Source organism: Aegilops tauschii, chromosome 5 (genome assembly GCF_002575655.3).
Source record: "Aegilops tauschii subsp. strangulata cultivar AL8/78 chromosome 5, Aet v6.0, whole genome shotgun sequence".
In the NCBI taxonomy this organism is placed as follows: domain Eukaryota; kingdom Viridiplantae; phylum Streptophyta; class Magnoliopsida; order Poales; family Poaceae; genus Aegilops; species Aegilops tauschii.
This window is the reverse complement of record NC_053039.3, coordinates 577,429,776-577,450,701: the sequence shown is the minus strand read 5'-3', so window position 1 is coordinate 577,450,701 and position 20,926 is coordinate 577,429,776. Positions and strand designations below refer to the sequence as shown.

The window sequence follows — 20,926 nt, the reverse complement described above, 5'->3', positions numbered from 1 at the left end:
CCTTCGCCAGCCGGTGCTGCCGCCAATGCTCGAGCTACATGGCCTCCTGCGCCGGCATGACACCAAGCCCAATGGGGGGGGCGCTAACGAACTCCTGCACCTGGCCGGTCCAGACGTACCTCTCGGCCGGCTCGAGCGCAGGCGTCGTCAGGGTTAGCCGCGGCGGCGGCACCATGCAGTCCCCTGTTGCGGAGAGGGCCATGGCCTCCGCCATCTCCGACTGGTACACGACCTCCTCCGCTGCTACCGCTTCAGCCTTCCGCCGCTCATCCTCGATGGAGTTGGCGAAGGCCTCCGCCAACGCCGCCTGGTAGGCCGCCTCGGCTTCCTCCCCCTCTGGCTGGACGATGGTGGGAGGCGGGGGTTGACGTGGTGGCGTCGCACGCCCTGCCGCCGTTGCTCCTCGTGTTTGAGGGCAAACTAGACCTCCCAATTGGGAGGGTCTGCGGCGTACTCGGGCATACGCCGCTGCGCTGGCGTGAGTTGCGCCCGCCGCCTGCGCACCTCCTCGTCGTGTGCCCGCTGTGTCCGCGGCAACGCCGACACCGGGATCCGCTGCGGATTGAAGTGCCAGTGGTGTGGTAGCGTGACGCCCGGGTACGGCAGCGGCTGCCTGAACTCCCAGTGCCACTGCTTTGGTGCACCGGGATGTGCAGACGCTGCCGACCCGATGAGCGGGGGAGAAGGATGGGGAGGAGGAGCACGGGAGGATGAGCGCCGGGGGTGCCCTTGCCCTTGCCGCTGAAGAACCCCATGGCTAGGGTTTTTAGTTGTTGCCGACGAGGAAGCAGGAAGGGGGTGGGGGGGGCAGATGTGGACGGAAGTGCATGAGGCCGGCCCCCCTGCACGCGCGGGTTAAAAAAGGACGCCTCCACTAGCTGACTAGTGGGCCCGGTGTTGGTGGTTGTCATAAATTAGACGGCGGGCGGTAGTTGGGTGGCCTCCAAGTGGGACCGCGACAGACACCAAGGGTTTCAGGCACAATTTTGGACCGAAAATGGGTCCGCGCGGACGCGTTTTGGGTTCAGGTCGGCGCGTTGGGCCTACACTTTTGTCCGCGCCGACCCAAACGGACGCAGGCGAACGATTTGGGTCGCCGCGTTGGAGTTGCTCTTAGAGATCTCTAGCACAACATCCGCTAAGGACGTGTTTGGTTGCCATATGAGCCGGGGGCCTGGCTAGCTCAGCCTGTCTCAACGGAGCCTGGTTGAAGGAAAACATGCAAAAAATCGGCATCTACACATTGTTTAGTTGCCCGTATCTAGGTATTTCGCATTAGAGGAACAATTTTGGCATAGCGTTTGGTTGCCTGCATTGGCTCGGCTCACGCAAGTGCATGGTATTTGGTTGCATACGCCGGATATGATTAAGAGCTAACACTTACACTTATCACACACATTGTGCCTTGCGACTATGGTGGACGGTAACCGCGCCACCGCGTCCGACACGAAGAGCACGGAGTCTCGGGCGAGCGTTCTTGCCGACGCCGTGGTGAACTAGTTGCTAGCGTCGTCGCCATAGAGAAAGTCCGTGCAGAGGAGCGCTGAGGCAGATGAATGGGGAGGAGAAATGCAGTGCATGTCGGACCATGGCGACCACAGTGGACAGTGGCCATGGCTCCGTGTCCGACACAACGAGCATGGAGTCGTGCACGAGCAACCCCGTCAACTGCGCGGCGAACTAGTTGCTAGCCTCGTTGCCATAGAGAAAGTCCACACGGAGACAGAGGACATAGGAGGAGAAATGCAGTGCGTGCGCCATAGCAGAGTCAATGCAGTAGGACGAGAGAGAGGAGGTCGAGATGAACGATGTCGGAAACGACTCCAGTGTAGTAGGATGCGGGCAAGGAGGTCAAGAGAAACGGCGCCGGTATCGAGAGGGACGAATAGGAGGGCTGAAAGAACATGCGGTGCCCCCATGTTTGGTTTTGGTAATTGATGACAATCTCTATGGACTAATGGTTGCCTTGAGTTATATTTGAAGGTTTTGTCCATAGGCTTTTCTTGGAATACATGTGTTGGTTTCAAGGAGAGTTTGTGTCGACCAAGGTGCTATTCAAGGAATTACCTTAAGATTAGTCTTGTGAGAGGTTGATCAAGACTAAGTCAAAGAGTGAATCAAGTTGATCAACACACAAAGCGTAGAAGATGTACCGATAGGGATCAAGTGGTCCCATGGTATGGTAAGCATTGTCAATTACGCTTTGTGTACTAACCCATGGTCTTCGTGAGAGTTCTTTGTGGGGTTAGGTTGCGGTGTGCAAGTTCAAGTGATGCATCACGAAGACATCAAGTGCTTGAAGCTTGCCATCCATTGTGGTGACAATGGATTTGTGAAGAAGTGCCGAAGAGTGGCTCACCCATAAAGGAGTATGGGTGAGCAACCTACTACTCTTCACCGAGCCAACGCAATCAAGAAAGGTGGTCCAACTTGAGGAAGTCAAGATCGTCTACATCTAGCTCAAGTGGACTTTGTGCAAGACAAAGGTTTGCCCTTGATAGGTTTTCTATTTTACCGGTCTCATGGTGGTAGTTGGGAGACCGGGTTATAGGATCGATTGTTGTATATCAAGGGGGGCTCTTGATGAGTAGCTTGATCGTATCGTTCGTAGAGAGCTCAAACCATTGCATCCTTGCATCATCTTTCTTGGTTCTTGTTTGGTGCTTCTCTTTGTGATTTTTGGAGCTTATGGTCATCTTGTTGACAAGCTCGAGTTCATCGAAAATGAGTTCACTCATGCATCTTCTATGATGTTTTCGATGTTGGAGGTTATGCTGGTTCTTCTCTATTGGAGGGTTCACTCCTCTATATTTTAGGCATACCTCCGCTGCCTCTTCTAATTATAACCTTTTGCTGTTTGGATGCTGCTCATTGTCATCTATCCAACAAGCTTGAGTTTGCTCAATTCGGAGTTCATTTGCAGAAGTTGTGGCAGTTTAGGCTTTATTGCATCCTCTGTTTTCTCTGTTGTGTTCTTGAAAGCCTCAAGCGGTAGTACTGCTCTCTTGAGCGGTAGTACCGCTTGTAAGCGGTAGTACCGCAGCCTTGTGCCGCGCGTAGTACCGCTGCTTTTGGGGATGCGTTTTTCGTGTCGGGCTTCGCGATAAGTGGTACTACCTCTCCCCTCGAGCGGTAGTACCTCTTATAAGCGGTACTACCTCTCCCCCCCGAGCGGTAGTACCTCTTATAAGCGGTACTACCTCTCCCCTTGAGCGGTAGTACCTCTTATAAGCGGTACTACCTCTCCCCAGAGCGGTACTACCTCTCTGGCAGATTTCCAGCTCGTGTTTTTCTCTCTCGTTGGGCTGTTTTGACCGTGCTAAGCGGTAGTGCCGCTCCTCCAGCAGTAGTACCGCTCGTGGAGAGGTAGTACCGCTCGTGTGCGAGCTGAGCACATAAAGGTTGGATTCGGGAGGCCCTATAAAAGGGGGTCTTCTTCCCCAATGAACCTTATCCTTTCAGCTCGTGTTCTTCCCCCATTGTTGACCTTCTTCGAGCTTGCTAACTCTCAATCCCTCCATGGATTCTTGCTAGTTTTTGAGGGAAAGGAGAGAGGAGATCTAGATCCACATTTCCGCCAATCACTTTCTCCCCTATGTGAGGGGAACCCCTTGGATCTAGATCTTGGAGTTCTTGGTGTTCTCCTTCTTGTTCTTCCTCTCATTTTCCTCCCTAGCATTAGTTGCTTTGGTGGGATTTGGGAGAGAAGTATTTGGGCACTCCGTGTGCCCTTGCCATTGCATTTGGTGCATCGGTTTGAGTTCTCCACGGTGATACGTGGAAGTTACAAGTTGAAAAGCTTACTACTCTTGGGTGCTTGGTACCCTTGAGCTTGTTCCTCTTGGGTGCTTGGGCGCCCTAGACGGTTGGTGGTGTTCGGAGCTCAATCATTGTGGTGTAAAGCTCCGGGCAAGCGTCGGGGTCTCCAATTAGGTTATGGAGATCGCCCCGAGCAATTTGACCGCCCCCAAGGGTTGCCAAAGTGTACGGGTTCGGTGACCGCCCCCAAGGGTTGCCATTTGTACGGGTTCGGTGACCGCCCCCAAGGGCCCCTTAGTGGAATCACGACATCTTGCATTGTGCGAGGGCGTGAGGAGATTACGGTGGCCCTAGTGGCTTCTTGGGGAGCATTGTGCCTCCACACCGCTCCAAACGGAGATTAGCATCCGCAAGGGTGTGAACTTCGGGATACATCGTCGTCTCCGCGTGCCTCGGTTATCTCTTACCCGAGCCCTTTACTTATGCACTTTACTTTGTGATAGCCATATTTTTTCTTGTCATATATCTTGCTATCACATAGTTGTTTATCTTTCTTAGCATAAGTTGTTGGTGCACATAGGTGAGCCTAGTTGTTTTAGGTTTTGTGCTTGACACATTAACCGTTAGGTTTATTCCGCATTTGTTCAAGCCTAAACTGTAATTATTTTAAAGCACCTATTCACCCCCCTCTAGGCGACATCCTCGATCTTTCAATTGGTATCAGAGCCTCGTCTCTCTTTGTTAGGCTTAACCGCCTAGATAGTAATGATGTCGACTAGGGGTTTAGGATTCTCTGACACTCTTAGTTTCGATGGCACAAATTTTGATGTTTGGGTAATTTGCATGCCTAATCTCTTTAGGGTCATGGACCCAAATTTAGAGCGAATTGTAGATATGGGTTTTTCTCCTCCAAAGGATCCCCAAAGATTATCTTTAGAGGACGAGAAAAACTCTTATCTCAATGCTCAAGCTTCTAATGTGTTTTTCGATGCTTTGAGCAATGTAGTTATATTTCAACTCATGCCGTTCCGGGATGCTCATGAGTTGTGGACAAAGCTTCAAGATAAATATGGCGTGTCCAAGATTTGTAAGGATGATTGTTCTCCCTCCACCTCCGGTCGTGTTGCGTTCTCAACTTCTTCTACTTCACCTACATGTGGTTTTCCACAAGGTAATGACATGGTGAGTAGTGGTGTTCATTGCAATGATGATAGTGGGCTTATTGCTGATTATCCTTCATCACTTTCTTATTGCAATGCTTCATCTTTGGACTTTAGCACTTCGAGCACTCCAAATGTTTCACATGCTTGTGTTGATAGTCCTTGCATATCATGTAGAAATTGCTTGACTAAATCTCATGATGATATGCTTGCTATATCTTGTTGCCATGATAAAAATGCATGTATTTCCTCGAGTTGTTGTGCTAACAATGTAGAGGAAACCCAACACTCCATGGAACAAGATGTGGTCTTGGATGGTGCTTCAAGGGATCCTACATCATCATCTATTGCATTTTGCCTTATGGCCAAGGCTTCAAAGGTATCTCCCACTTTGAATCCCAATATATCTTGTGATGATATTGATGATGGCACGAGTGATGATGATGCTGATTATGATGAAGAGAATGATGATGTTGCCTCCTTAAAAATTAAGGGGGAAATGATTTTCAAAGCTCTTCTTAAGAATAAAATTGCTCGTTCCAACTTCATGGAAATCATGTCTATTGCTATTGAGGGCAAGAAATATATTGTTGAGTTGGAATCTCGTCTTGAGGAGCATGAGGTCACCATTGATAAAATGGAAGGTCATGAGCGTGATTACGCTAATGAGATTGCGGACCTCTCTCAAGCTCTTGAACTTGAACAAACCACCAAGGAATCTCTTGAGGAGACTTTTGCCCTAGAATTATCTAGAGTGAGGGAATCTCATGATAGAGCTCTTGATGTGGCCAATGTTTTTGGAACTAAAAATGAGGAGCTTGGAGTTGCGCATGCTAAACTCCTTGAGGACTTTAAGCACCTCAAAATGGCTCAAGGGTCATTAATAGTGAGCTCATCAAACTCACCGAGTCTCATGCTCAACTTAAAGCTTCGTATTCAAAAGAGCTTGCCAAGTTGTCTTCTCCTCTTGTTGTTAATGATGATGCTTGTGCTACTAACTCTATCTCTTGTGAAGCATCCATATTGAAGTAGAATGTTGAGCTAGTGGCTCAACTTGAGTTGATATCTAGCAATTATGGGATGTTGGAAGAAAATCATGTGAAGCTCTCAAGCTCTCATGATGATCTTCTAGTATCCCATAATGTGCTAATGATAGCTCATGAGGCCATGCTTGCTAAGGTAACATCTAGTGAGCCTCATGCGGATACTAGCACTACTTTTAGTCAAAATGCTATATTGCCTTATGCTAGTCCTCGTGATTCATCCATGCATAACATTGGTACATCTTGTGATGAATTTCTCTCCTTGCCTTGTTGCTCTAACGATGAAGCTTATACCTCCTCTAGTGCTTGTGTTGAGACTAACCATGTAGAGGAAATCAAAGAACTCAAGGCCCAAGTCACTTCTTTGAAGAAAGACTTGGAAAAGTGTCATGAAGGGAAGGCCACACTCAACAATATCTTGAGTGTGCAAAAATCCCCCAATGACAAAGGTGGACTTGGATTCAACTCCAATAAGAGAAGAAGTCCAAGAGCAACAAGAAGAAGGGACAAAAACAAGTCAAGAATTCGGGCAAGATCATTTGCTTCAAGTGCAAAATTGAAGGGCATCATATTAGATCTTGCCCATTGAAGAAGAAGGCCATTAGTGACAAGCAACAAGGGAAGCGGCCACAAGTTCAATCTCATACTCAATCACAAGTTGAAGAAAGGCCTCTTCCCAAGAAAACTCAAGCTAATGCTTCTCAAGTTGAGAAATCAAGTGAGAAGAAAGTGAAGAGTAGACGTTGCTACCTATGCCGTGAGAAAGGTCACCTTGCTTCCTCATGCACTAGTGGTAACTTATCCAACCCAACTATTATTGATGATATCTATTCTCTTCGGAAGGATAAGGTTGGCAATGTGTTTGCCAAAGTTGTTGGTACTCAAAGTGGTGTCAAGATAAGAACCATTTGGGTAGCCAAGCCTATTGTGACTAACCTCTTAGGACCCAACTTGGTTGGGGACCAACTAGCTCAAACTTGATCAATAGGTGTTGTTGGAGGGCATTGGAGACTTGGCTGCATTATGAAGAATTAAGGGGACTTCATCACTCTTATTGTCTCAAGCCAAGTCAATTGAATCATCAATTTTATATCTTATATCCAATGTGCCTCCTTGCGGTAACTTGTACTTAAATTGCTTACATTGAAAGTTACTTGCCCCCTTGCATGTTTTGGTTTTGTTCCTTGCATGTGTTTGTATATGATGTGTCTCCAAATTGCCTTTGTGTATGTTGGTTTGCACATCATGTACTTGTGTGTCGTTCGTTGAGCCTTAGTGCATCTTGGTTGTGAGAGATTAATGGAATATCCCATTATGGGGAGTGATGTGCTTTGTGCACTTCGCAATCCTATAAAGGTGGGTACATGGGGAATACCACTTAGTATTGATATTACAAGATTATCTAGTCACTATGTAGTATGTCTTCTCATGAGAAATTCAAATTCTAAATAGTCCATTAATTATCTCTTGTTGGATCCTCTTATTGCCTCTTGTTAAGTTTTCTTTATTTGGTATCACATTATGGGGGAGTAATATGATATGTATATTACTAGCCTAGAAAATGTGTACATTTGAGATATTGTCACCTAGTGTTGATATTGTAGATTATATTGTTCCTAGGTGTCATGTCAGCTCTACAAGTTGCAATTGCCTTTTGTTTAGTGTGTAGATGATGTCGGATATCCTTGCTATCTACCACCGGGAATTATTTCCAAATACTTCTTGTCTTTTGACAATTGGTACTCACTTATGTGTGGTCGAAATTATTGATCATCTCCATGTTGGTGTTTGCTTTTATTTGCCTTATCTCTTGCCTAGGATTGTGTCAACTCCCTTTGTCTTCCATACCACTTGTGGATCTTGTTAATTTCTTGATCTTGTCTAGTGTTTTCTAGATATAGTGAAAGTGGTGATCCCACCTTGTGCATTTTGTATTCAAATGCAAATTCTCGTTAATGCACTAGTCTTGGGGGAGCTATCCTATTTTCTATAAAACACTCATCTTGCGATCCTTATCAAGTGTGTGTTGGTGGAATGCAACCCATTTCTATTTGGTACTTGTGCCATCATGAAATTTTGTAGAGGGTTTGGTTTGTTTGGAACCATTCTCTCTTTTGGGAGTTTGACATCTTTCTTTTTGCTTGTATTCTTGGATATCTCATTCCTTGATGTATCTTTCAATTGATATCCTCCAAGTGATGATTTATTCATTTGGTATCTTTTCTTCACTTGGTTTTTCTTGTCAATTGGTATCGGTTCTTGAAAGTTTTGAGCATGCATATTAACTTCATGTAGTCTCCTTGGCATGCTTTATTTCTTTCTTTCTTTCTTTGACCCAATATATAGGGGAAACTCCACCAAGTCTCAAATTGGATGAGATGTGCATGAAATTCATTCTCATATATGTATGCACATATTTAAGTAGAGTTTGTCCTATGTATTGTTGGTTCTCTAACTCTTTGGTCCCAATGAGTTTGGGTACCATTTTGTTTGTGTTGTTGTTCTAGGAACAATTGGAGATGCATTGGATGCTCGGCTCACTCACAAGGAAGGTGGTGCCACCATGTGCTTATTGGAGTCAAGCTAGGATGATCAATGAACTACTATCTACCTTTAATTGGTATTTACTACATCCTTCCATTGATATCTTGGTAACAAGTATCATCATCTTCTTCATGCACACATTTCTTGAATGAACCTTGTGTAGGTTGTATCATGGCACGTTATTCATTCCATCTTGTGATGCTTGTTTCCTTTCTCAAAGCATCTCAACGATGATCTCATGTTGCTCGTTGTGATGTCTTTGATGGTTGTGTGGTAGGAATTCATTTATATACAATAAGACCATATCTAGCCATGTGCTATGCTTCCAAGCAAATATCTTATTGGTATATCTATGACTTCCTTTTGGATATCTTGTTCCTTCGTGTTGTAACTATTTCGGGTGTACATCCTTATTTGTAGATATATATCATCATGATTTCATCTACCTAGAACCTTATACACTTGAGAGAAATTACATCTCTAGATGATATCCTTTCTCTCACGTCCCCTTGTCCTTATGTTATTTCTCTTGTGGCTCCGTGAAAGCTTTTGCCTTGAGTACGGATCTTACCTTGTTGCATCTTGATGCACTCTTGTGTGGTGAAGATATTTTGTCTCTTGCTTGTCTTGATGAGGCTTTTTCCATCTCGATTGGTATCCCTCCTCTTGACATAGCTTTCACTTTCTTTCTTCACCATGGGTTGTCACAAGCATTGGTTATTCTTTTTGCATGTTGAGTGTGCTTGTGAACCCTTTGCTTGGTGTGTGTGGGAAGGACATGTCATGCACCTTGTATCTCCACTATTCAAGACTATGTTGATGCTTAATGCTCATCCGTACATTAGTCTTCTCAAGTGCATTGCCTTGACCCACACACATCATTTTGGTTGAGCCCTTTCTTAAGTTGCCTCTTTTACTTGTTGCTCAACCATGTGTTTGTTGCAAGTACTAGGCTTAGTTTACTATATGCTCACTTGCACTTGTTGTCAGTTTCTATTGATTTTGGGGGAGCTATGATCCTATTTTGTGCACTTTGTATCCAAATACAAAAATTCTTGATGTGCACAAATCATGGGGAGCTTCTCTAGTTTCTTTAGAACACTCCTCTACTCATATCATAATAATATCTTTATTCATGTGGCACGTAGGTTCATTGGTCTAGTTGGTTCAATTGGTATCTTTTGATAGCTTGCTTCAATTGGTATCTTTTGATTGCTTGATTGCTTGTTTCTCTCTTTGTTATGTCTTTGTGGCATATCATTCTTTTGCAATCTTGGTGCCTCAGTATAGTTGGTCTTCCTCCAAGTATTACCTTTGGATATGTGTATGGCACTCTCTTGTTGAGAAATACACAACATTTGGAGGAACACCTTTTATATTGGTCTTCTTAGCTTTTCGCCCATTTTGGCAATCGATGCCAATGGGGGAGAAGTTTCAGAGAGTTTTGAGGAGGAGTTTAGAGAGTCATATTTTCTTGCTTTGGTTGTGTTCCTAAGCGTTTGCACCTCATATGCATGCATTATTGGTTGTTGTATTGCATGGTGATGCATAATTCCTTGTATAAACTCTCTTGAAAGTGATTGTCATCAATTACCAAAATGGGGGAGATTGAAAGAACATGCGGTGCCCCCATGTTTGGTTTTGGTAATTGATGACAATCTCTATGGGCTAATGGTTGCCTTGAGTTATATTTGAAGGTTTTGTCCATAGGCTTTTCTTGGAATACATGTGTTGGTTTCAAGGAGAGTTTGTGTCGACCAAGGTGCTATTCAAGGAATTACCTTAAGATTAGTCTTGTGAGAGGTTGATCAAGACTAAGTCAAAGAGTGAATCAAGTTGATCAACACACAAAGCGTAGAAGATGTACCGATAGGGATAAAGTGGTCCCATGGTATGGTAACCATTGTCAATTACGCTTTGTGTACTAACCCATGGTCTTCGTGAGAGTTCTTTGTGGGGTTAGGTTGCGGTGTGCAAGTTCAAGTGATGCATCACGAAGACATCAAGTGCTTGAAGCTTGCCATCCATTGTGGTGACAATGGATTTGTGAAGAAGTGCCGAAGAGTGGCTCACCCATAGTGGAGTATGGGGGAGCAACCTACTACTCTTCACCGAGCCAACACAATCAAGAAAGGTGGTCCAACTTGAGGAAGTCAAGATCGTCTACATCTAGCTCAAGTGGACTTTGTGCAAGACAAAGGTTTGCCCTTGATAGGTTTTGTATTTACCCGGTCTCATGGTGGTAGTTGAGAGACCGGGTTATAGGATCGATTGTCGTACTATCAAGGGGGGCTCTTGATGAGTAGGTTGATCATATCGTTCGTAGAGAGCTCAAACCATTGCCTCCTTGCATCATCTTTCTTGGTTCTTGTTTGGTGCTTCTCTTTGTGATTTTTGGAGCTTATGGTCATCTTGTTGACAAGCTCGAGTTCATCGAAAACGGTGTTCACTCATGCATCTTCTATGATGTTTTCGATGTTGGAGGTTATGCTGGTTCTTCTCTATTGGAGGGTTCACTCCTCTATATTTTAGGCATACCTCCGCTGCCTCTTCTCATTATAACCTTTTGCAGTTTGGATGCTGCTCGTTGTCATCTATCCAACAAGCTTGAGTTTGCTCAATTCGGAGTTCATTTGCAGAAGTTGTGGCAGTTTAGGCTTTATTGCATCCTCTGTTTTCTCTGTTGTGTTCTTGAAAGCCTCAAGCGGTAGTACCGCAGCCTTGTGCCGCGCGTAGTACCGCTGCTTTTGGGGATGCGTTTTTCGTGTCATGTTTCGCGATAAGTGGTACTACCTCTCCCCTCGAGCGGTAGTACCTCTTATAAGCGGTACTACCTCTCCCCTCGAGCGGTAGTACCTCTTATAAGCGGTACTACCTCTCCCCCCCGAGCGGTAGTACCTCTTATAAGCGGTACTACCTCTCCCCTCGAGCGGTAGTACCTCTTATAAGCGGTACTACCTCTCCCCAGAGCGGTACTACCTCTCTGGCAGATTTTCAGCTCGTGCTTTTCTCTCTCGTTGGGCTGTTTTGACCGTGCTAAGCGGTAGTACCGCTCCTCCGGCGGTAGTACCGCTCGTGTGCGAGCTGAGCACATAACGGTTGGATTCGGGAGGCCCTATAAAAGGGGGTCTTCTTCCCCAATGAACCTTATCCTTTCAGCTCGTGTTCTTCCCCCATTGTTGAGCTTCTTCGAGCTTGCTAACTCTCAATCCCGCCATGGATTCTTGCTAGTTTTTGAGGGAAAGGAGAGAGGAGATCTAGATCCACATTTCCACCAATCACTTTCTCCTCTATGTGAGGGGAACCCCTTGGATCTAGATCTTGGAGTTCTTGGTGTTCTCCTTCTTGTTCTTCCTCTCATTTTCCTCCCTAGCATTAGTTGCTTTGGTGGGATTTGGGAGAGAAGTATTTGGGCACTCCGTGTGCCCTTGCCATTGCATTTGGTGCATCGATTTGAGTTCTCCACGGTGATACGTGGAAGTTACAAGTTGAGAAGCTTATTATTCTTGGGTGCTTGGTACCCTTGAGCTTGTTCCTCTTGGGTGCTTGGGCGCCCTAGACGGTTGGTGGTGTTCGGAGCTCAATCATTGTGGTGTAAAGCTCCGGGCAAGCGTCGGGGTCTCCAATTAGGTTGTGGAGATCGCCCCGAGCAATTTGACGGGTACCGGTGACCGCCCGCAAGGGTTGCCAAAGTGTACGGGTTCGGTGACCGCCCCCAAGGGTTGCCATTTGTACGGGTCCGGTGACCGCCCTCAAGGGTCCCTTAGTGGAATCACGACATCTTGCATTGTGCGAGGGCGTGAGGAGATTACGGTGGCCCTAGTGGCTTCTTGGGGAGCATTGTGCCTCCACACCGCTCCAAACGGAGATTAGCATCCGCAAGGGTGTGAACTTCGGGATACATCGTCGTCTCCGCGTGCCTCGGTTATCTCTTACCCGAGCCCTTTACTTATGCACTTTACTTTGTGATAGCCATATTGTTTCTTGTCATATATCTTGCTATCACATAGTTGTTTATCTTTCTTAGCATAAGTTGTTGGTGCACATAGGTGAGCCTAGTTGTTTTAGGTTTTGTGCTTGACACATTAACCGTTAGGTTTATTCCGCATTTGTTCAAGCCTAAACCGTAATTATTTTAAAGCGCCTATTCACCCCCCTCTAGGCGACATCCTCGATCTTTCAAGGGCTCTAAAGCAGAGGACAAAGTAGTACAAATACAGTGTGCGTGTCATGGCAGATCGAGGAGAGAAGGCCGAGATGAAGAATCGTCGAAACAGAAAACTTGCAATAGGAATGTCGTGAGGAACTGCGAAATTAGACAAAGGAAATTTTAAACGGTCGATCATGCACGATGAATTTGACAAAACGTGAACTATGAACCGATCGCCTGAATGAAACCATAACATTGATGTGCATCTTTTTTGTGTAGAGCTTATCTTGAATCGAAGCATCGTTGTGTATATTAGAGGGGAGAAGGAAGAAAGGAGATTAGGGAGGAGGTTAGTGAAGGTAGAAGAAGAAGCACATACACAGCTCGCATCCCTTTAGCCTCCTTTTGTGCAAGGGGCCCACCCATATGCGCTCGTTGTGGCTTAGCTCGGCCTGGCTCGCTGGAAACTGCTGATCCAAGCGTTCCAGCGAGATAGGCCCAGAGGTATTTTGAGTTCCGTGTGATACTCAACATTAACGCGGGCAACCAAACGGCGCACAATCTTTCCGCGCGGGTCTGGTTGGCCTATATGCAGGCAACCAAACGGGTTCCAAAAATCCACCCGTCCACAAAATTTTGGCCTATACGCGGGTTTTTACTGTTTTTAGAGAGTACAGAGTTTTGACTATTTTGCAGCCCGAACAGATCTGTTAAAAGCCCGCCGGCCCATAAAAAATATGAGGGTCTCGGATGCCCTCCAGAACGAGCACCAACTTGTGGTGGCGCTGCCCAAATCCGCCGTGAAGCATTACCTCGGCCTTGACAAGTGAGCTAGGGTTAGGATTTATGTATGCACATACTTTATTTTTTGAAAGGCGTATGTACATACTTTAGGTATGTAATCGTTTCGGTATGTTTGAATTCAACTCCGAATTGCCGCTTGATCTCAAACAAATTCTCGTGTTTTTTTCTTCAAATTATCCAGTATCGTTTAGGGGATTTATTCCGGCTGAAGCATTTGTAACCCGTACAACCAGTTGGAGGTGTGTGTGTGGGGTACCGCAAACTGGTTTTATGGTTTGAGATTTTTAGCGGGTGTGCTAGAGATGCTCTCAACAAGAATAGAACTGGTTTCGTTTCTGCTACTTCCTCTTGTGCAAGAATTTTATTTCTTTTGACACCGATGCATCTTACCTTATTATTTTTATTTTTTCTAATTTAAGTGTCTAAATCTTAGGGCATCTCTAGCAGATTGCCAGAAGGGTTGTTTGGATAAGTAGCTTTTACTAAACCTGTTTCCTATCATTATCAACGTGTTAAGAGGGATAATAACCATTTAAAAGTAAGTTTGGTTAGCCTAACAAATCTCAGCATAAGTAAATCTGGTTTACGTACAACCTGAAAAGCGAGTATTATCGTTTTTAGATAAACCCATTTAACGCATGCACCGAGAAGGATACCCCTCTCTGAGAAGGAACCAAAATCCGGAAAACCTCCAAAATGAAGATTAGTGATGACGGCGGACTTGCCGCTTGAGGAAAAATCCTCCAAAATTCTCCCATCGTTTTTAGGTGACATGGGTCTTATAGCCAAAAGAGGGTACATGGGTTGCCTATGCCCCCCCCCCCCCCCCCCCCCCCCCAAATAATCAATTAATTTGTCATCAAGCAGGCGGAGAAACCAACCATGAAAAAAAACGTTGGCATGACAGGTGGGACCATCGCCACAAAACATGTAAAAAAATGAAAAAGAGGGTAACATGTGGCACATGTTTGATTAAATAGGGTAAAATGAATGTAAATTTCTTAAGTAGAACATTCCTGTAAAAATGTCAAACTTGGTAGAAAAAAGGAATTGACTGTATATTTAACTACTCCCTCCTATTCATATTAATAGTCGCTAATTTAGTACAAAACTGTACCAAATCAGACACAGTACTAAAATATGTGTGCAAAAATATTATATAATTGAAAACTTCTTTCTAATATGAATCCAATAGTATACTTTTTGTGATATAACTTAGATTTGACTATAAAATTTGACTCAAAATACCAGAAAACGAAAAAGAAAAGGAATGTCCCTGTATCATTGGTGTACTACTAATTTAGCTTTTGTAAAATACTAGCAAAAGAGCCCGTGCGTTGTAACCGGAGCAAAAAATACTACACGCCCCTAACCTGTTAACTGTGACTCAAGGTCCCAATAGGCCCACGTCCTTTATTTCAATACATTGCATCCCATCTGTGCTTCCGCTTATTCTCCTTCTCATTCTCGTCGATGGTGGCCTCAGTGCTCACATAATCACAACATGTTTGAATGTGGTCAATCCAAAGATGTCTCCGCCTCTTTCTCTCTCTCGACAGATGAGAAATCTGCTTTTTTCTTCTGCGAGGTTTTGAAGAGCCATGCATGCGTGGTTATAGATGATTTTTTTCGTCTCAAATGTAGTGTTCATTTCTAATCTGGATCGACACCGGTATGAAAGAAAGACGGGTCATGTGCGATTAAGGTTGCACTCTAAATAGCATTTAAAAATGATTAACATGTAAAATAACATCATCTTCAGATTCTATAATTTTTTTATCTTTCATATATAACATGTTAAATTTGGAGTTAAAATTTAAAAGATATGATATAGATTGCGGGTTGATTCTCAGAAAAGGCAGGGGGTTTTCTGCGAAACGCATGACAGACATGAGGAAAAGAGGGAAAGTATTGGGCGCTCCCAGACTTGGGGTACTCCCGGTCCTCCAATGTAAAATAATAATAATACATTTTTAAATGTTTCAAAAAAGTCTGGAACAAAATTCGAATGTTTATAAGGAATGTCACTAGAACCCCTAAAAATTTCATGTCCAAAATCAAAATGCACGTTAAGAAACAAAAAGGCAAATCCAGACATGAATAGTGTCAATGTTGCTTTTGTCTTTTTTACACTATTCGTGCTAGATTTCACATTTTTTTTCTCAATGTACATTTCGAGTTTGGACCTAAAAGTTTTAGAGGTTGTAGTCACATTCCTTATAAACATTCGTATTTTAGACATTGAAGCATCGGAAGTACCCAAGGCTGGGAGCACGTGATACTTTCCCCGCGGAAACGGTCCTCAGAATAGTGAACAATGCAGTACGTAGCTAGCTATGCTAAACAAAAGAGCAGGTAGCTAACTACACGCTCAACTGTCGTGTGGCCTAAAAGGTCAACTCGTTTTGGATCTTTTCGCAGAAAAATAGAAGAAGAAAAAAACAAGTTTGGATCTTATGGTCATTAATGTATTCTCGACTCCATTGGCCAATTATGCACTTGGATTTAATTAATCATCATCTTTGCACTGAAAATTCGCCGCGGGATGTGACGGAATCTTTGCATGTTGACATGATCCCACAACCATATAATTCGTCTCTAGTCTCAGACATCAAACTATTGCGGTTGAGAAGTCATTACATTTGGCAGGGATATTATTATAAGACTTGCCGAATCAAAGTATAACGCTGGGGACAATCCTCCTTTACTTGATAACACTGCCGATTTTGCTTTGTGGTGAGTTGGTATATAGGATCATCTTCGGTTTGCCAATGATGAGATGTTGGACATCTTGGAGCATGGCTACAACCCCGTCGACCCGAAGAATTTCACACTGAGAGAAACATATGGCAAGCATCTTAACGACACCGCAATTATGTGCATAGGAAAGGGATGAAAGAGAAGCAAAGGAGACCCTACATACACATCAGAGCATCTCCACTCGCGCCCCCAACAGGCCCCCAAGATGCGTTTTTTCCCGCCGGCGTCGAAAAAAAACCCTAGTCGCCCACCAGGACGCCGAATTCCGCCGGTTCGGCTCATTTTTGGGCCCGACACAATCTCAGGCCGAACCCAGCGCACTAGGGGGGGGGGGGGGCGCGCTTGGGGCTCCGACGGAAGGAAAACTGACGCGTGGGCCACCACTGTCGGGCGAAAACGACTTTTCCCCGCCCAGATTCGCCCCCGTGCGCTGTTGGACGACACTTCCCCTTTCGCCGCCGTGCCGATCCCGGCGCCGCCCACCTGCCCACAGCCGTCGGCCCGCCGCTAGAAAGGCCATTTCCCCGCCGAAAAGAGAGAGTTTCACCGCGGCAGCCTCCATCCCTCTCCTGGGCGAGCTTTCCAGCGCTCCGGCCACGGCTACAGGGGATACGGTGGCTGCGCCTACCACGCCCGCCAAGTGTTCGGCGTTTTGCCTGTTCGGCGATGGACTCTGACGATGAGGAGGCGTTCGCGGCGCTGCTGGAGGAGGAAGCCGAGGCCGACACCCAGGACGAAAAGCACCTTATGGTCCTCGTCGTTCTGGCCGGCCTGTTCGCGAGCAATGCAAAGCCGCGGCGAGGTGGCTCAGCGCCGAGCCGTCGTAAGGGCAAGCAGAGGCATCGACTCGAGGGCAATTGCTTGCTCTACGCCGACTACTTCGGCGACGCTCCACTGCACGACGAGAAAGTATTTCGGCACTGTTATCGGATGAGCCAAAAGCTCTTCCTCAGGATTGTGAATTCCATCCGGGAGTTCAACAACTACTTCATTTGCAAGAAGCATTGCACCTACACATTTGGATTCACCTCACTCTAGAAGTGCACGACAACTACGAGGATGCTTGCATACGGAGCTCCCGGTGATATACTGGAAGACTATGGACGCATGGCCGAGTCCACCACCATTGAGTATTTGTACAAGTTCTGCAGGGCAGTGCTGGCAGTGTTTGGACCATAGTACTTGCGATCACTCAATGCCGAAGACACTGATCGGATCCTAGCACAAAATGCAGCAAGAGGATTTTCCGGGATGCTTGGAAGCATCGACTGCATGCATTGGGCATGGAAAAACTGTCCATTTGCTTGGCAGGGGATGTACACATGCGCCAAAGGAGCTTGCAGTGTGGTACTTGAGGTAGTGGCCACACAGGACCACTGGATTTGGCACTCCTTCTTTGGTATGCCAGGAACTCACAATGACATCAACGTTTGCGGTGCTCGAATGTCTTTGCCAAGCTCGTTGAAGGTCATGCTCCTCCGGTGAACTTCGAGGTCGACGGACGCCACTACAACAAGGGATACTACCTAGCAGATGGCATCTATCCGAGATGGTCCATATTTGTGAAGACTATCTCAAACCCTGTGCCAGGAGGCAAGAACTCCTACTTTGCCAAGTGCCAGGAGGCTTGCAGGAAGGATGTCGAGCGGGCATTTGGTGTGCTCCAATCTCAATTTGCTGTTGTCCGGTACCCCGCTCTGACCTGGTCGAAAGATCAAATGTGGGAAGTCATGACTTGCTGTATCATCTTGCATAACATGATCATTGAGAGCAAGCAGGGAGAGCCAGTGTTCGACACCGAACCATATTAGAAGCAGGGTCCTCTTGGCCAAGTTGATCACCAGCTACCGGCATCATGGGCTGCCTTCCTCAATATGCGTCAGGAGATCCGAGACCCACAGGTGCATCAAGAACCGCAACACGATCTGGTGGAGCACCTATGGAGGCTCAAGGGCAACGCCTAGTTCAACATGTGATGAACTATGAGTTTTAACTTTTGTTTGAATTATGAGTTTGCTTTGTTGAACTATTTGATTTGTATTGATTTCTATGATGAACTATGTGATAAAAGTTAGTTTATGTTGAATTCGTGCCGACGAACGCCGAATTTGGGCCAATTTGCGCCAAATTTGGGCCGAAGTCGGCGGCTGGGGGGCGAACTTTGGGGGGTCGGCTAGGAACCCGAGCCCCCCCACGCCGAAATTAGCGCCGGTTGGCCCCCAAGCACCAATTTTTCATGTCCCTAAGGCCAAACGACTGGAGTTGCTCTCACATGTGCAACGAAATTTGAAGGAAATATGCCCTAGAGGCAATAATAAAGTTATTATTTATTTCCTTATATCATGATAAATGTTTATTATTCATGCTAGAATTGTACTAACCGGAAACTTAGTACATGTGTGAATACATAGACAAACAGAGTGTCACTAGTATGCCTCTACTTGACTAGCTCGTTGAATCAAAGATGGTTAAGTTTCCTAGCCATAGACATGAGTTGTCATTTGATTAACGGGATCACATCATTAGAGAATGATGTGATTGACTTGACCCATTCCGTTAGCTTAGCACTTGATCGTTTAGTATGTTGCTATTGCTTTCTTCATGACTTATACATGTTCCTATGACTATGAGATTATGCAAGTCCCGAATACCGGAGGAACACTTTGTGTGCTACCAAACGTCACAACGTAACTGGGTGATTATAAAGGTGCTCTACAGGTGTCTCCGATGGTACTTGTTGAGTTGGCATAGATCGAGATTAGGATTTGTCACTCTGATTGTCGGTGAGGTATCTCTGGGCCCTCTCGGTAATGCACATCACTATAAGCCTTGCAAGCAATGTGACTAATGAGTTAGTTACGGGATGATGCACTACGGAACGAGTAAAGAGACTTGCCGGTAACGAGATTGAGCTAGGTATTGAGATACCGACGATCGAATCTCGGGCAAGTAACATACCAATGACAACGGGAACAACGTATGTTGTTATGCGGTTTGACCGGTAAAGATCTTGTTTAGTTGAATCAAGTGTGTCAGTTTCTCCAACTTTAGTTGAATCAAGTGTGGCTACACCCAGTCCTTGTGAAGGTTAAAACAACACATACTTGACGAAATATCGTTGTGGTTTTGATGCGTAGGTAAGAACGGTTCTTGCTAAGCCCGTAGCAGCCACGTAAAACTTGCAGCAACAAAGTAGAGGACGTCTAACTTGTTTTTGCAGGGCATGTTGTGATGTGATATGGTCAAGACGTGATGAGATATAAATTTTTGTATGAGATGATCATGTTTTGTTAAAGTTATCGGCAACTGGCAAAAGCCTTATGGTTGTCTCTTTATTGCATAAGACGCAAGTGCCATGTAATTGCTTTACTTTATCGCTATCCGATAGCAATAGTTGCAAAAGCAATAGCTGGTGAGACGACCATGTGACGATACGTTGATAAAAGATGAAGATGATGGAGATCATGGTGTCATGCCGGTAACAATGGAGATCATGACAGTACTTTGGAGATGGAGATCAAAAGCACAAGATGATGATGACCATATCATGTCACATATTTTGATTACATGTGATGTTTATCTTTTATACATCTTATTTTGCTTAGTTCGGCGGTAGCTTTATAAGATGATCCCTTACTAAAATTTCAAGGTAGAAGTGTTCTACCTGAGTATGCACCATTGCCAAAGTTCGTCGTGCCGAGACACCACGTGATGATCGGGTGTGATAAGCTCTACGTTCACATACAATGGGTGCAAGCCAGTTTTGCACACGCAGAAATACTCGGGTTAAACTTGACGAGCCTAGCATATGTAGATATGGCCTCGGAGCACTGAGACTGAAAGTTCGAGCGTGAATCATATAGTAGATATGATCAACATAGTGATGTTCACCATTGAAAATTACTCCATCTCACGTGATGATCGGACATGGTTTAGTTGATTTGGATCACGTGATCACTTAGATGATTAGAGGGATGTCTATCTAAGTGGGAGTTCTTAAGTAATATGATTAATTGAACTTTAATTTATCATGAACTTAGTCCTGGTAGTATTAGCATATCTATGTTGTAGATCAATAGCTCGCGATGTAGCTCCCCGTTTATTTTATATGTTCCTAGAGAAATATGAGTTGAAAGATGATAGTAGCAATGATGCGGACTTGGTCCGTGATCTGAGGATTTTCCTCATTGCTGCACAGAAGTATTATATCCTTGATGCACCGCTAGGTGATAGAACTATTGCAGGAGCAGAATCAGACGTTATGAACGTTTGATAAAGCTCGGTATGATGACTACTTGATAGTTTAGTGCATATAAGATGTTTTGGAACGCCACGGAGCATATAAGATGTTCCAAGAGTTGAAATTGGTATTTCATACTCATGCCTGTGTCAAGAGGTATGAGACCTCTGACAGTACTTTGCCTACAAGATGGAGGAGAATAGCTCAACCAGTGAGCATGTGCTCAGATTGTCTGGGTACTACAATTGCTTGAATCAAGTGGGAGTTAATCTTCCAGATAAGATAGTAATTGACAAAGTTCTCTAGTCACTATCACCAAGTTACTAGAACTTCGTGATGAACTATAATATGCAAGGGATGACTGAAACAATTCCCAAGCTCTTCGCGATGCTAAAATCGACGAAGGTAGAAATCAATAAAAGCATCAAGTGTTGATGGTTGACAAGACCACTAGTTTCAAGAAAAG

The 20,926-nt window shown here is 45.1% G+C and overlaps 1 protein-coding gene across 1 annotated transcript in view; it reads right to left on the bottom strand.

The window, feature by feature from the left end:
• LOC109764614 (uncharacterized) overlaps window positions 1-20,926 on the bottom strand; it is a 200,070-nt gene that overhangs the window by 13,471 nt on the left and 165,673 nt on the right. The gene's annotated exons all lie outside the window — the stretch shown is intronic.